Raw genomic sequence first — 14,146 nt, forward strand, 5'->3', positions numbered from 1 at the left:
ATTGCACAGAAGATATCCTTATTTCATATTATGTTACTACAAAAGGCATGTAATGCCAGAGTTTCCACTAAAATTATGTTGTTTGATAATTTGGTTAATATGATAATAACCAGATCATTTCATTCTGAAGGCTTTTTTTTCTCTTTACAATTAGCAAGGACTCTGTGGGATAATACCCTGAAACTTTGTGAATAACCAACCAATAACCTAAAGATATTGTTTTATTTTATTATTTTTTTAAAAATATGGAATGCTTCACAAATTTTTGTGTCATCCTTCTGCAGAGGTAGTGCTAATCTCTGTATCGTTCCAGTTTTAATATATGTGCGGCCGAAGCGAGCACTCACTTAAAGATCTTAGTGTCCGGGGGCGCCTGGGTGGCGCAGTCGTTGGGCGTCTGCCTTCGGCTCGGGCGTGGTCCCGGCATTCTGGAATCGAGCCCCGCATTGGGCTCCTCCGCTGGGAGCCTGCTTCTTCCTCTCCCACTCCCCCTGCTTGTGTTCCCTCTCTCGCTGGCTGTCTCTCTGTCAAACAAATGGGTAAAATCTTAAAAAAAAAAAATAAAGATCTTAGTGTCCAACAATACTCGTTGCCTGAAACAATTATATCATTAGGAATTGCAAAAGTTGTGATTTTCTGATTTATATATAATTTCTTCTATATTTATTAGCTGGCATCTTCTGTGAAGAATAAGTTTCCCTCATCAACTGGTACTTGTATTTCTCTCTAAAGAAGCAAGGACACCATCATAATTTAAAAAAATGATTATAGCAACTTTGAATATAGAGAAAAACAAACCCAGCTGTAATCTCAACAGCTAGTAAACCAGTGTTAACTATTTGGTGTGTTTCTTTGCATTCTTCTTTCAAAGCCTACAAGTATATGTATTACAAAATTTGATACATAAGTTTTATATCCAGACTTTTATAGTTAGTATTATATCATTATCACTTTACTATGCTGTTAAATATTCTTTAAAGTATTTTTGCTGGCTGTGTGCCACTTCATAATTAGGATGTGGCATACTTTATTTCCTTATTCCCTTACAACCAGGGGGCCATATATCCTGGTTTGTCCAGAGCAGTTCTTATTTATGACTGTTGTCTTTGCAAAATTATTAAAGCACCCCCTTTTACTCCTGGAGTCATCTCAGTTTGGAAGACAAATTATATAGTCACCCTATCATCACTGTACCTGCAATTGACCATTTGCTGTTTTTAATTTTCTAATCTATTTACTCTTGTGTAAATCTTCGAGTGCATTTCTTATTATTTCATGAGGATAAATTTCTAAAAGTGAAGTGACTGGATCAAAGTGTATGAATATTTTTAAGGTTCTAAGTATTGCCTTGTTCGTATTTCTGTTAAATAAGTAAAACACTGTAGCGTTAAACTGGACCCAACAAATTTATCTGCTTTGCCTTCCCTTTGGGAAGGATTTATCAACGTTGGCAGTATTAACATTTTAGCCCAGAAGGTTCTTTTTGTAGAGGGCTGTCTGTGCATTGTAGTAGCACCTTTGTCCTTTACCCACTACCTGCCAATGGCACCGCCGACCCGAGTTGTGACAATCAGTAAAATCTCTAGATATTGCCAGATGTCCCCTGGGAGGCAGAATAGCTCTCAGTTGAGAACCACTGGCTTAGAAATAATAAATGTATAGAGTAGTTATAGCAACATCCTCCTTATCTAGCTTATTTATCTTAAGCTGTGAGTTTTTGACAAAGAATTGCTTATTTAGCCTACTGTGAATAGCAAATGGTAAAAGTTTCTTGTTCAAGATGACACGACCAAAAACAGTTGAATAGGAATTTGAACCTAGGTCTGTCTGTCTTCAGTCTTATCCATGTGTCCTGCTGCCTCATGTAAGTACTGCCATCATGTACTCACTATTGCTAAACAGGCAAACAATGGGAAAAGAAGTGTTTTCTCTCTGGTGAGTTTTTGGTAATCATTTGGGATCTGTTTGTTACCAAGGCAATTCTTATTTATTTTTATCATCTGTAAATGGGATTGGCTGTGTGAAATCAATGTATCGAAACATGCAGTTTAGGTCCTGGTACACAGTAGGTGCTCAATATGTACTGGTTTCCACCCGTACTTACATTGGGTTATCATAACCATCTGCTAATGGGTCTGTGCAGGGCTTAAAGGAGAAGCAAACAAAGGGGACTGATTACCTTTCCCTCTTTCTACTTTCCAAAGCTGCTCTCTCTGCTTTCCCTCACTGTTGGTGACTCACACATTGAAGAAGGGAAGAGGAGTCAGACTCCAGGGCGTTGACAAGTGAAGGGAGCACAATTTAAGTCACTGGAAGTAATGTCGATCCCTCTTCTTGTCTTCTGTTTCAAAAGCTGTTTGTTCAGAATAAGAAAGCCACCTTCAGGCTCTGGGAATAGAACACTGCATATGTGGCTTAGTTCCGGCTTGTTTGGGGACAAGTTTTAACTCGCAAACATAGGACTAGTGAGTGGGGTGAGGACAGACTGCGGAGAATATCATCCGTAGATATTTGCCAGAGTCCCTCCACCACTACTGCCAATTAAGTCTGAGGGACGGTGAGAATGGTAGATGGAATCTGGCCGACTCTTCTCTCCTAACACAGGAGAAGGTTTGGCTGGAGTTTAGCAGCTAAACTCAACTTAGATCCTAAACTATGATCATTTCAGGAAGCATGGGTGAACTAAAGCTAGTTTTATTTAGGTTTCTCTTATTCTAAATAGTGGACACTGCTGATTGTGGAGGTTTCTTCCTGAAAGAAAAAGCAGAGAGGCACTATGACAGAATCACGTTTCCCCTAGAAGATACTAGCCCAGGAAAGAAAAAAGAGACTGGATGTGAAATACAGGAAGTTCTCATCTATTCTTAACCTATTCTTAACATCAAAGTGTGATACTTTAGGCTTTATAGTATTCTATGGTTTTTAAAACATTTTCACAAATATTAACTCTGACCATTGTAACACGGCCTCAAGAGGCAAGTCAGGCAGATGTCCATATTTCAATTTTTTTAAATGATTTTTTATTATATTATGTTAGTCACCATACAGTACATCCCCGGTTTCCGATGTAAAGCTCGATGATTCATTAGTTGCGTATAACACCCAGTGCACCATGCAATACGTGCCCTCCTTACTACCCATCACTGGTCTATCCCATTCCCCCACCCCCCTCCCCTCTGAGGCCCTCAGTTTGTTTCTCATAGTCCATAGTCTCTCATGTTTCATTCCCCCTTCTGATTACCCCCCCTTTCTTTATCCCTTTCTTCCCCTACCGATCATCCTAGTTCTTATGTTCCATAGATGAGAGAGATCATATGATAGTTGTCTTTCTCTGCTTGACTTATTTCACTTAGCATTATCTCCTCCAGTGCCGTCCATGTTGCAGCAAATGTCGAGAATTCATTCTTTCTGATAGCTGAGTAATATTCCATTGTATATATGGACCACAACTTCTTAATCCAGTCATCTGTTGAAGGGCATCTCAGCTCCTTCCACGATTTAGCTATTGTAGATGTCCACATTTCAGAAGAAGAAATGAAACATGGAGAAGTTGTGATTTTCCCCAGTTTTACAGAATTAGAAATGACAGGGGATCCTTGACGCCTACATCAGTGTGGTCTGCAATCCACCCCAATGCTTACATAGTTCCAGAGCTTACATGATTTCTCTGCTCTTAGACTTTTTTGTTTTGTTTTGTTTTGTTTTGTTTTGCTGGCTTTCTAAACTAGTCCATTTGTGAATAGTTGTTAAAAGAATGATTATGTTGTTGCCTCCCCCAACTTCAGTGCAGCATTTCAGAGTGTGCTTACCATGTTGTCTGAAATTTGGGTGCTACTCCTACTCTCTGTTTTTATTATCCTCTTTTGTGTCCTTGTTTAAGGCTGAGCAGAGTTTATTGCTATACATCTATCACATTTTGAATTTATGATAGCTTTCTCTTAATGGATTGGATATTATTGTGTTTCAACCTCTGTGACCCTATGTCAGGACAATTCAGCTTGGGGATATATTGCTGAGTTGTAATTTTAAAACCCTTGGCCCTTCTCCCTGTCAAACAAACTTGAACATAAGACAGTGTTGTCTTCAATAGGACAGAGTTAGGATTTCTTTTTCAGTAAATGATGAATATTTGAAAAACAGCATATGCTTAAAATAGCATGTGTGCTCTATCTCTCTCCCCCTTCCCTCTTTTAGATTGGTCACAATGTATGAAAGCATAATACAAAGTGGGAAATGATCTCTTTTAGTTATCATGGTGCTATTAAAAAAAATCTTACCATATTTTGTTTTCTGGAAATAAAAGAATAACATCAAGCACTTATGTCTTAGTTACTTTTTAAAAATTTTAATTCCAGTGTAGTTAACATACAGTGTTATATTAGTTTCAGGGGTACAATACAGTGATTCAACAATTCTGTACATTACTCGGTGCTCATCATGATAAGTGTACTCTTAATCCCCTTCACCTTTTTCACCCATCCCTCCACTCACCTCCCCTCTGGTAACCACCAGGTTGTTCTCTATAGTTAAGAGTCAGTTTTCTGGTTGTCTCTTTATTTTTCTTTGTTTGTTTTGTTTCTTAAATATGAATGAAATCACATGGTATTTGTCTTTCTCTGATGACTTATTTCACTTAAAATTATACCCTCTAGATCCATCCATATTGTTACAAATGGCAAGATTTCATTCTTTCTTAATGGCTGAGTAACTTTCCATTTCATGTATATATCACTTCTTCCTTATCCACTCATCTACCTATGGACACTCAGGCTGCTTCCATAATTTGGCTTTTGGAAATAATGCTGTAGTAAAATAAGGGTGCATATATCTTTTCAGATCATGGTGCTATTTTAACTTCTAACTCTTTTTTTTAGTATTTATTTTATTTTATTTTATTTAATAATATTTATTTTGTTATATTAGTCACCATACAGTACATCCCCAGTTAACTTCTAACTCTTAAATATTTTATTTTATAAGTCTTTCAGACCCAAATTACCTTCTGTCCTAAATAGTCTTCAATTGCAGCCAGTTGAAATTCCCAGTGTTTTATTTCTCCCTCCCTTTTTCTCATTTCCTTTTTCTATTATCACCTGTCCATCCATCCATCCATCCATCCATCTATCCATCTACCCGTCCATCCGTTCATCCATCTATCCGTCCATCTATCTCTATCTCTTAGTAGAGGAAGCTCATGGTTATCATGCATCAAAGCCAAAGCAGCACAATTTCAGAATTTTAAGTTTAAAAATATTCTTAAATTAAGCAAGTTTAAGTGAGTTTGAAATTTATTTGTTCACTCCTATTTTGAAAGTGTTTCATCATGACAGTATTATTATCCCTTAAGTATAATCATATAACGAAGTGCTCATAATTTATTGACTTTATGTGGTATCACATAAAGAAGCTTAAGAGGTTGAAATTTGAAGTGAAAATTAGAGTATAAAATTTAAAGAATTTAAATTTATAGAATTTAAAGTTAAAATTTGGAGTGTAGATAAAAATGGCTTTCAGTGTCCATCCTAGTATGTTGCAGTAATTGATCTTTATGATTTCAGTGGCTGAGCCATTTCGATGTCTCCTCCCACTTCCCTCCACGTCCCCCTCCCCCACAGGATGGTGGCAGTCCTGCTGGCTTCATGCATCATGACCCCCAGTCTTTGGCATTTTCATCAGTCACTTGAAGATTACTTCACACTCCAGTCTCTGAAGGAAATTGGCAGGTGGCCAGAGAGTTTCAGCAGTCCAAAGAAATGTCTTACTTCCTAAGAGAAAACTCTACCTACAATTTCCATCTTACAAAAGGCATTATGATGAATTTAGATAACTCAGAGCTAAGTGATTGGAGAATTATTACATTATAAAGGCATATTATTTTTAGGAGAAGAGGGTCATGTTAACTAAAGGAAGTAAGAAAAAACAACAGCTTCAGTATCCACATGTTTATTATTTGTGAAAAACTTCATATTTTCCAATATAAAATAGGGCTTCTTGTGTTTTATTATAGGAAAATTTGTGTGTGCATTGGGGAGGAGGGTAGAAATAATAATGTAGTAAATTCAGAAGAATTTCTACCTAGTTTATGAGCTAAGAAATATATCTTATTTTCACACTTTGTTCTAAAGTTCTCTACTGTCTTTTGTTGAAATATGATGAGAAAAAAAAAAAAAAAAGAAAATTTAAGGATATATCCAGAGCTACAGCCCTGAAGGCTGATTGTAGGTTCAAATTAAAAAAAAAATCTTGTGTTGAAATAATCTTTACTAATATTTAAAATATCTGAATATCTTAAACAGCTTTATTGAGATGTACTTTCATTTTATATAATTCTGTGTAGAGTATACAGCTCAGTGGTCTTAGCATATTTACAGGATTGTCTAACCATCACTATAATCTAATCTTGGAATATTTTCATCTCACCAGTAAGAAATCTCTTTAGCCTTCACGCCCCATGCCCCAGCCCTAGGCAATCACTAATCTGTCTTTTTTTTTTATTGATTTGCCTGTTCTGCACATCTTACATAAATAGAATCATACAATATGTGCTTTTTGGAGATTTACATGTTTTACCAATAACTTCTTGTGGTTATAGAAGATAATTGTTTTCTAATTTTTTTAACATATGATTTTATTAAAGAAGAAAAAACTTCTGTCAAATAACTCCTAAGAAAACAACTTTAAATCATTTTTTGTATGTTTCTTTCCAGTCTTTCTCTGTATATTTGTTTGTTATTTTATTCCTTAATTTCTTTAAGAAATATTTATTGAGTTCATAATATGGACCAATCACAGTGCTGGGCACTGGACATATTGAGGTATACAAGATAAGCAGCTTAAGTGTTGTTGATAGAATAGGTGGCTTGGCTGGTTAAGCATGAGACTCTTGGTTTCAGCTCAGGTCATGATTTCAGGGTCTGGGATCAAGCCCTGAGTCAGGCTCTGTAATTAGCATGGAGTCTGCTTGAGATTCTCTCCCTCTCCCACTGACCCCCCCCCCCACTCTCTCTCTCTCAGATAAATACATCTTAAAAAAAAAAGAATAGGTAATCATAACCATTGTAGTGAGTGCTACAAATGAGAAGTGTAGGCTGCTGTACTGTACAGTGTGGACCTAATTTAGTTTTTCTAAAGAAATTATTTAATATATGCCTATGTATATGTATTTTAAATAATTGGGATCATATGATATATAAAGTTTAGCATATTTTTTCTTAAAACTATATTATGAATATTTTCCCATTTTTTAAAATATTCTTTGAGAATGCTATTTGTTAAAAGATTTATTTATTTATTTCAAGGGATGGGGAGTGGTAGAGGAAGAGGGAGAAAGAGAATCCCAAGCAGACTCCCCACTGAGCGCAGATTCCCCAACACAGGGCTCAATCTCATGACCGTGAGATCATGACCTGAGCCGAAATCAAGAGTCTGACACTTAACCAACTGAGACACCCAAGCACCCCATAGAGTGCTATTTTTAAGGGCTCCATAATTTTCTACTGGATGTATATACCAAATTTATTAGAAATTGGAATATTTCCTGGAATTTAGGCTGCTCACAAGTGGCATTCATCCTGAGGTTTTTAATGACAAAAAGCTCACACGTGAAAGTATATGAATTTGTAACCAAGAACTACTAATTAATTCAATTATGTCTGCCTTCTACCTTTTGCTTTAAAAGGTCTCTAGAATCAGGACTTAGGATTTATGGGTCCTGGAGATAAAAAGGTAGTTATAGCACTCCTTGCTTTAATAACCTCACTGTCACTGCTTTATGATATTTGGGAAATCTCAGAGAATTAAAATAGAAGGGTTGGCAAAATGACGGCTGAGCTCTCATGGCTCTTCTGGACTCCAGATTGAGAGCTCTTTCTAGACTTAGTGTAGGTACTTAACTGATTATGGGGAACTTGGGGACAGGAACAGATATTGTTGAAAATAAACTTTTTGAAGAGATGGTGACTCCACAATTATTGACGTTTGGAAAGCATTTTCTTTGATATTTATTTATGAATCTACTTGCTTTTTATTTTTTCTTTCCTAATTTTTTGTTCTCCTTGTTTTAGTGTGTTCTTGGGTGCCCCATCTTGTTTTGTATGACATGGCTTCTATTTATCTGAGATCATTTCTTTTGTGTGTGGGTCAGACATATTGTCAGATGTCTCACTGGGGTGAAAGTCATCCAAACATAAATCTCCTTTTTTGCTCTCTTACTTTCCCCCTCCTCTTTGTGTGTTGCCATTTTCTTCCCCACTTTTGCATTCCTTCTTTTGTTTTCTTGAGCGACTTGTCCCACCTCCATTCCTCCTTGACTTTGTTGGGTCATGAGTTCTCTTTTACACTCAGTGGTATAGCTGCTTCTTTTTATACTACTGTGCTTTGGTATTCTGTGCTGCCTCTCTCTTCCCCTTCCTCTCTGTGTATTTAATATGTATTTCACCTTGGCTCTGCTCGTTTGTGCTTCTGAATCCCTGCAACAGCTTCTCATACATCCTGTGTAGACTCAGGGAAAGGAAAGGGACAGGACAGTTGTTGTAGTCACTAATGGAACAGCAGCTCCAAATGCAGATTCACTTAGGAAAGGGACTAACTGAAGAAGGAAATTTCCCTAATATGTTTCTCCTATTAAGAAGTTCCCTGGCTGAGACTGTGTCACACTAGAAAGCTTTTGCACGGTGAAGGAAACCATCAACAAAACAAAAAGGCAATCTACAGAATGGGAGAAGATATTTGCAAATAATAAATCTGGTATGTGGTCAAAATCCAAAATATATAAAAAACTCATACAGCTCAATCACAAAAAAAAAATGATCAAATTAAAAGATGAGCAGAAGACCTGACTAGACATTTTTTCAAAGAAGACATACAGATGGCCAATAGGGATGTGAAAATTTGCTCAGCTTCACTAACCATCAGGGAAATGCAATTCAAAACCACAGTGAGATATCATCTCACGCCTATCAGAATGGCTATTATCAAAAGACAAGAAGTAAGAAGTATCGGCGAGGATGTGGAGAATAGGGAACCCTTGTACAATATTAGTGGAAATGTAAACTGGTAAAGCCACTATGGAAAACAATATGGAGGTTCCTCAAAAAAATTAGAAGTAGAAATACCATAGGACCCAGCAATTCCACTCCTAAGTATTTAACCAAAGAAGACAAAAACACTAATTTGAAAAGACATATGCATTCTTATGTTCATGGCAGCTTTATTTACAGTAGCCAAGATATGGAAGCAACCTACGTGTCCATATATAGAGAAATGGATTGTGTATATATGTATGTGTATGTGTGTATGTATATATAGACCTACACATATACACAATGGTATATTACTCAGCCATAAAAAGAATGAAGTCTTGTCAGTTGCAACAACATACGTAGACCTAGAGGGTACTGTGCTAAGTGAAATAAGTCAGCTAGAGAAAGACAAATATAATTTCACTTATATGTGAATCTAAAAAACATAATAAATGAACAAACAAAACAAAAAACCCCAGATTTATAGATACAGAGAACAAACTGATGGTTGCTAGAGGGGAGGGGTTGGATGAAATGGGTGAAGTTATAAAATAAATAAGCCATGGAGAATATAGTCAATAATATTGTTAACAATTTTGTTTGGTGATAGGCAATAACTAGACTTATTGTTGTGACCATTTCATAATATATTTAAATATGGAATTACTATGTGGTACACTAAAAAATAATATTGTATGTTAGTTATTTTTTAAAAATTTATTTTAAACACTTATTTTAAATTCCAGTATAGTTAACATATAGCATTATATTAGTTTGTGACATACAGTGTTATATTAGTTTATATATTAATTATTATTAAATAAAAAAATGTTCCCTGGCTCAGTCCAGAGATTCCTTATTGTTTTCAAAGAAGATCTCTAAGAATAGGCTGGTCCTCCAAATATGAGTATTTATGGAGCCACACCCGATTCTTCCCATGAACAGAACTATTTTAGAGACTTGCAATTGGAGAGATAATTCTAAGAAGCAACTTCTTAGAACCACTTCGAAATAGATTTTGAAAATTTCAAAAAAAAATTCCACACACATGATATGCTTCAATACTCCATGTGACAAAAAGGTTATTCAAGAAGTCTTAACCTAGCTTGCAAAAAGAAGGGTCAAAGAGTCAGTCTGACAAAACTTATTGTGGGGCAACTACGCGCCGTATCTTGTGCTGGATGCCGGAAACTAGGCATACGTGGTACCTGCCCTGGTCACAGTCTAATGGAGAACTCACACTCATCTATCAGATCATTCATATATTTATGCCACACAAATGAACAGTTTTAGATGTTGATTTAACTAGTTCACAGCCAAACTGTTGCTTACTGTCCATGGGACTCATGCTTTAGATAAGGAACTCACATTTTATGTATAAAAAGAATAGTATGTAGTATGCTATGTAATATTTCATATTGACACAAAATTTCAGATTTTGGATTGATACAAAATTTTTGAAATAACCAAGAGCTTTTCATAGTGACCCTATTACATTGAAAGATTGGACTGGATAATTTCTAAGGCCCCTTTCAGTTATTGAAAAACATGTTTCCTGAATTTATTAATGTCTGTTTTATGATAAATTTTATTAATAAATTGCTTTCCATCTGTAAGACTCATATACCTGAAAGACCTTTGCATAACTCAGACAAGGTAAAATAGTTTTCCTACCCAAACATCATATTTTCTTTTCAGTTATAACAGGTGCCCTCAAATAGTACTGGGCATAAGGTCTGGGCTTGTCCTCATAAATCAGTGTAATTCTCTGGCCTTGAGTAACTATGTCAAAATAATTCACCTTTATTCATAATTGAATACTTAAATAAAAAGTCTGTCGTTACCTTTGCAGAGTCTGAAACAAATTACGTAGTTGATGCAATCAGTATGTTTTCGGACGACGTGTGTTTGGAAATACTAATTACCTAATTAAGTACTAAAAAATAATCCTGTTCCAAATTTTTGTTGGTGAAGGAGAAAGATTAAAACAATTATCTCAGGTTGGAGGGGAAGGAGTCCAAATAGAAAAGAAGCTCATTCATTTGATGCCTGTGTCTCATTTTTCACTTGGACACTATGTCAGCATTTCCTCCAGCACATGTAGAGTATGTGATCCTTCACAGGGCGGCTGCATTAACTCACCTGTAAATGTAACACATTTTTATAGTTGTCGTCACCCTCAGGATCTTGGTGTGACAGAAACATGTTGGGTGAAAGACCAGTGTAGAAGAATATGGGTTAGCTTTGTAGGGCTCAGAGGTTGGACTCAAAGAAGTATAGAGCTATTATCAAGTTTTAGCTAGGGCTATTGGGTTCTTGTAAATATAAGACTGTAAACAAGAACCCCAGCAGGTTAAATAGATTTTTTTCATTTTAATAGTGGCAAGGTATAATCTGAATAGAAAAATGATAGATTAGTGGCCCTTTACATATTTTTGATTTAAAAATTAGAGTAAGATTCAATCTACTCATCATGCAATAAAGAGAAGAGGCAATAAAAGTACAATTTTCCCTTCAAAGGCTCCCCTTTGTGTGCTGGATCAGACCTTCTTGTGCATTTCCAGTTACTACTGATCAGTATTGTTGAATAGCATTCATTTTCAAGAGATCAGTTGGCAATCGTTAGGAATTTTAATATAACTAGAATTGTTTTAGACGTATGCAAGGAGACATATATTTTTGTTTGTATATGCTGTTTAAGATAAGCTTTAAGTTTACTAATAGCACTCTGTTATATTTCTTCTATAAACTCAGCATGTTTTATTTTTAAGCTTTATAGAGTGGTTTATGTCACCCATTATCTAGTAAAAATGGATAAAGTTACAGGCAAAGATGCACTTTACAGCATCCTTAGATTATGAGTTCTATGAATAAATTATATAACAATAATCTGAATTTGAGAAGTCAAATGATTGGATTCTGGTAAACATGATTCCTCCATTAAAATCATATATTGGCAAGCACATTTGAGAAATGTGTTGTGCCAGTTCATCTAATTCAAGCTCTAAGATGAGATTTGCATCAAAATTATAAATGATGGCCATCTACACAAGTCACTATAGAATTTCTTCCTTCTGTTTAATGCTATTTGTGTGGTTCAGATCTGAGTCTTCCTCTAACAGCACTGTGTCCGGAGTCAGAAGGTCTAGATTTCAATTCTGGCTTCACTGATGACTAAGCATGTGACAATGAGTAAATCCTTTTATCTTGGGCTCAAGGTTCTCATAGGTGAGATGAGCCTAACCCTATTAATCTACCTAATTGATAGAGTTGGTATGAGGATCAAATAGAATTAAGTAAGAGAGTGGACAAAAGAACTCTGAATACTGTAATCACCCCAAGTAAATTAATAATAAAAATAAGATAGACAAATTTACCAAATACTTTTAATAGAAAATATTATTTTTTTAATAACACAAAGTGAAATTTTTCTGGCATAAAATATATAAGGGAAACATAAATATGGAATATGATCCCATGGATGTCCATTTCCTTCCTCATCCCTCTTTGCTAGTTAACTTTACTCAGACTTTCTCAGGGAAAAATGAAGGGGCGGTAAATAGAAGGGGGAATGAACCATGAGAGACTGTGGACTCTGGGAAACAAACTGAGGGCTTCAGAGGGGAGGGGGGTGGGGGATTGGGATAGGCCGGTGATGGGTAGTAAGGAGGGCACATATTGCATGGTGCATTGGGTGTTATATACAAATAATGAATCATGGAACATTGCATCAAAAGTGGGGATGTACTGTATGGTGACTAATATAACAAAATAAAAATTATAAAAAAAAAAAAACAAAGAAGAATCTTACCCAACTGCTTTATCCTTCACTTATACCCCATTACAATGGGTAATTATGCACTACCCCCATTATACAACCCAATACTCCCTAGACTTCTACATAGCATATACCCCCTTCTGTAATGTCTACTTCTGTGCATATTTGATTGTCTCTTCCATTAGATCATAAGCTTCATGAGGGTGTGAAGTTGTTCTGTTCACATACCTGAACAGTGTGTGGCACTAAATCATCATTGCATGATTGCTGGATAAAAGTTTCAGCTGTTAATATGTTTATCTAAATCAATTTGAGTCACTAACCAAAAATTGGATTCAGGATTGCTCAAAAAGTCAATACAATAATCTGCAGAAATGAAGGAATAGTCAGTCATTCTACTTGAACTTGCATTAATTATGCTTGCTTTAAGTCCAGATGCAGATTGCCATCTTTGAGGCCCTAGGTTCAAAGTAAATTCAATTCTTTTAATGTCATATGAAAGGGATTTCAGTTTTTAGTACTATTTGTTGAACTGCATTCAGTCATCTTAGATGTTAAAATCTTCTGGTTGTAAATAAATTTTGAGTCAATTTTTCATTATTCATTTATAAAATGATTCCTTTAAGTAGGATTACATTTTCAGAGAGAAATCCATATCTTAAGGGTTTTGTTTTCTACTTGAGCTGTGCTTATTTACATGGGCATGTTTTCAGATTTATTGAGGCCATGCCACAGCACATCAACAAGATTGTGAGCTTAGCACTGGACCCAGAGGCTTATGAGTTCCTGTCACACCTCGGCACATAACTTCTCTGTGGCCTTGTGCCAGTCAGTAAGCACTTCTGGACTTTAATGTCCCAGTCATGTAATTGGGATTATAATATGTGTCTCTTCCCTGCCTCACTTGAATGGTGAGAGGATTAATGAATAGACTGGCTTGACCCTACTGGTAAGAAAGAAGTAAATCACTTGCTTTTTATGGGGTTCATTAACTCTTTGAAGCTGGTAGCTATTTAGTGCTTGGAAAAGATAATTTACTAAATGACCCTAGGTTAGCCTCAAAGATGTAATGCACTTCTCCAAAGTGAGAAATTGTTCACTTCTTGCTGGCAGGAGCAGGCATTCAAGCTTGTATATCATTCTCCAGGAATGGGTTTCATAAATGTGCATATTAGTCACATCACTTTGTTAATACTTTATAAAAATAATGGCGAGATTGTACTGCGAATATATTAAAGTGGATTTTATAGGTAGGTAACATTTGTTCAAACGGGAAACACTCTGCTGTACTTGAAATTTATGTTATTTTGTATTCCTAATTATTTTCTTGGGAAAAAATGTTCAAGCA

General features: G+C 35.8%; 1 non-coding gene across 1 annotated transcript; it reads right to left on the reverse strand.

Moving 5' to 3' along the window:
- Positions 1–239: 239 nt before the first annotated feature.
- LOC121102166 lies at positions 240–343 on the reverse strand. Its single transcript, XR_005834254.1, has one exon. It is a non-coding gene; the product is annotated as a U6 spliceosomal RNA (small nuclear RNA).
- Between the last annotated feature and the right edge of the window lie 13,803 nt (positions 344–14,146).

This window comes from Ursus maritimus, unplaced genomic scaffold (genome assembly GCF_017311325.1).
Source record: "Ursus maritimus isolate PB19 unplaced genomic scaffold, ASM1731132v1 scaffold_12, whole genome shotgun sequence".
NCBI lineage: Eukaryota > Metazoa > Chordata > Mammalia > Carnivora > Ursidae > Ursus > Ursus maritimus.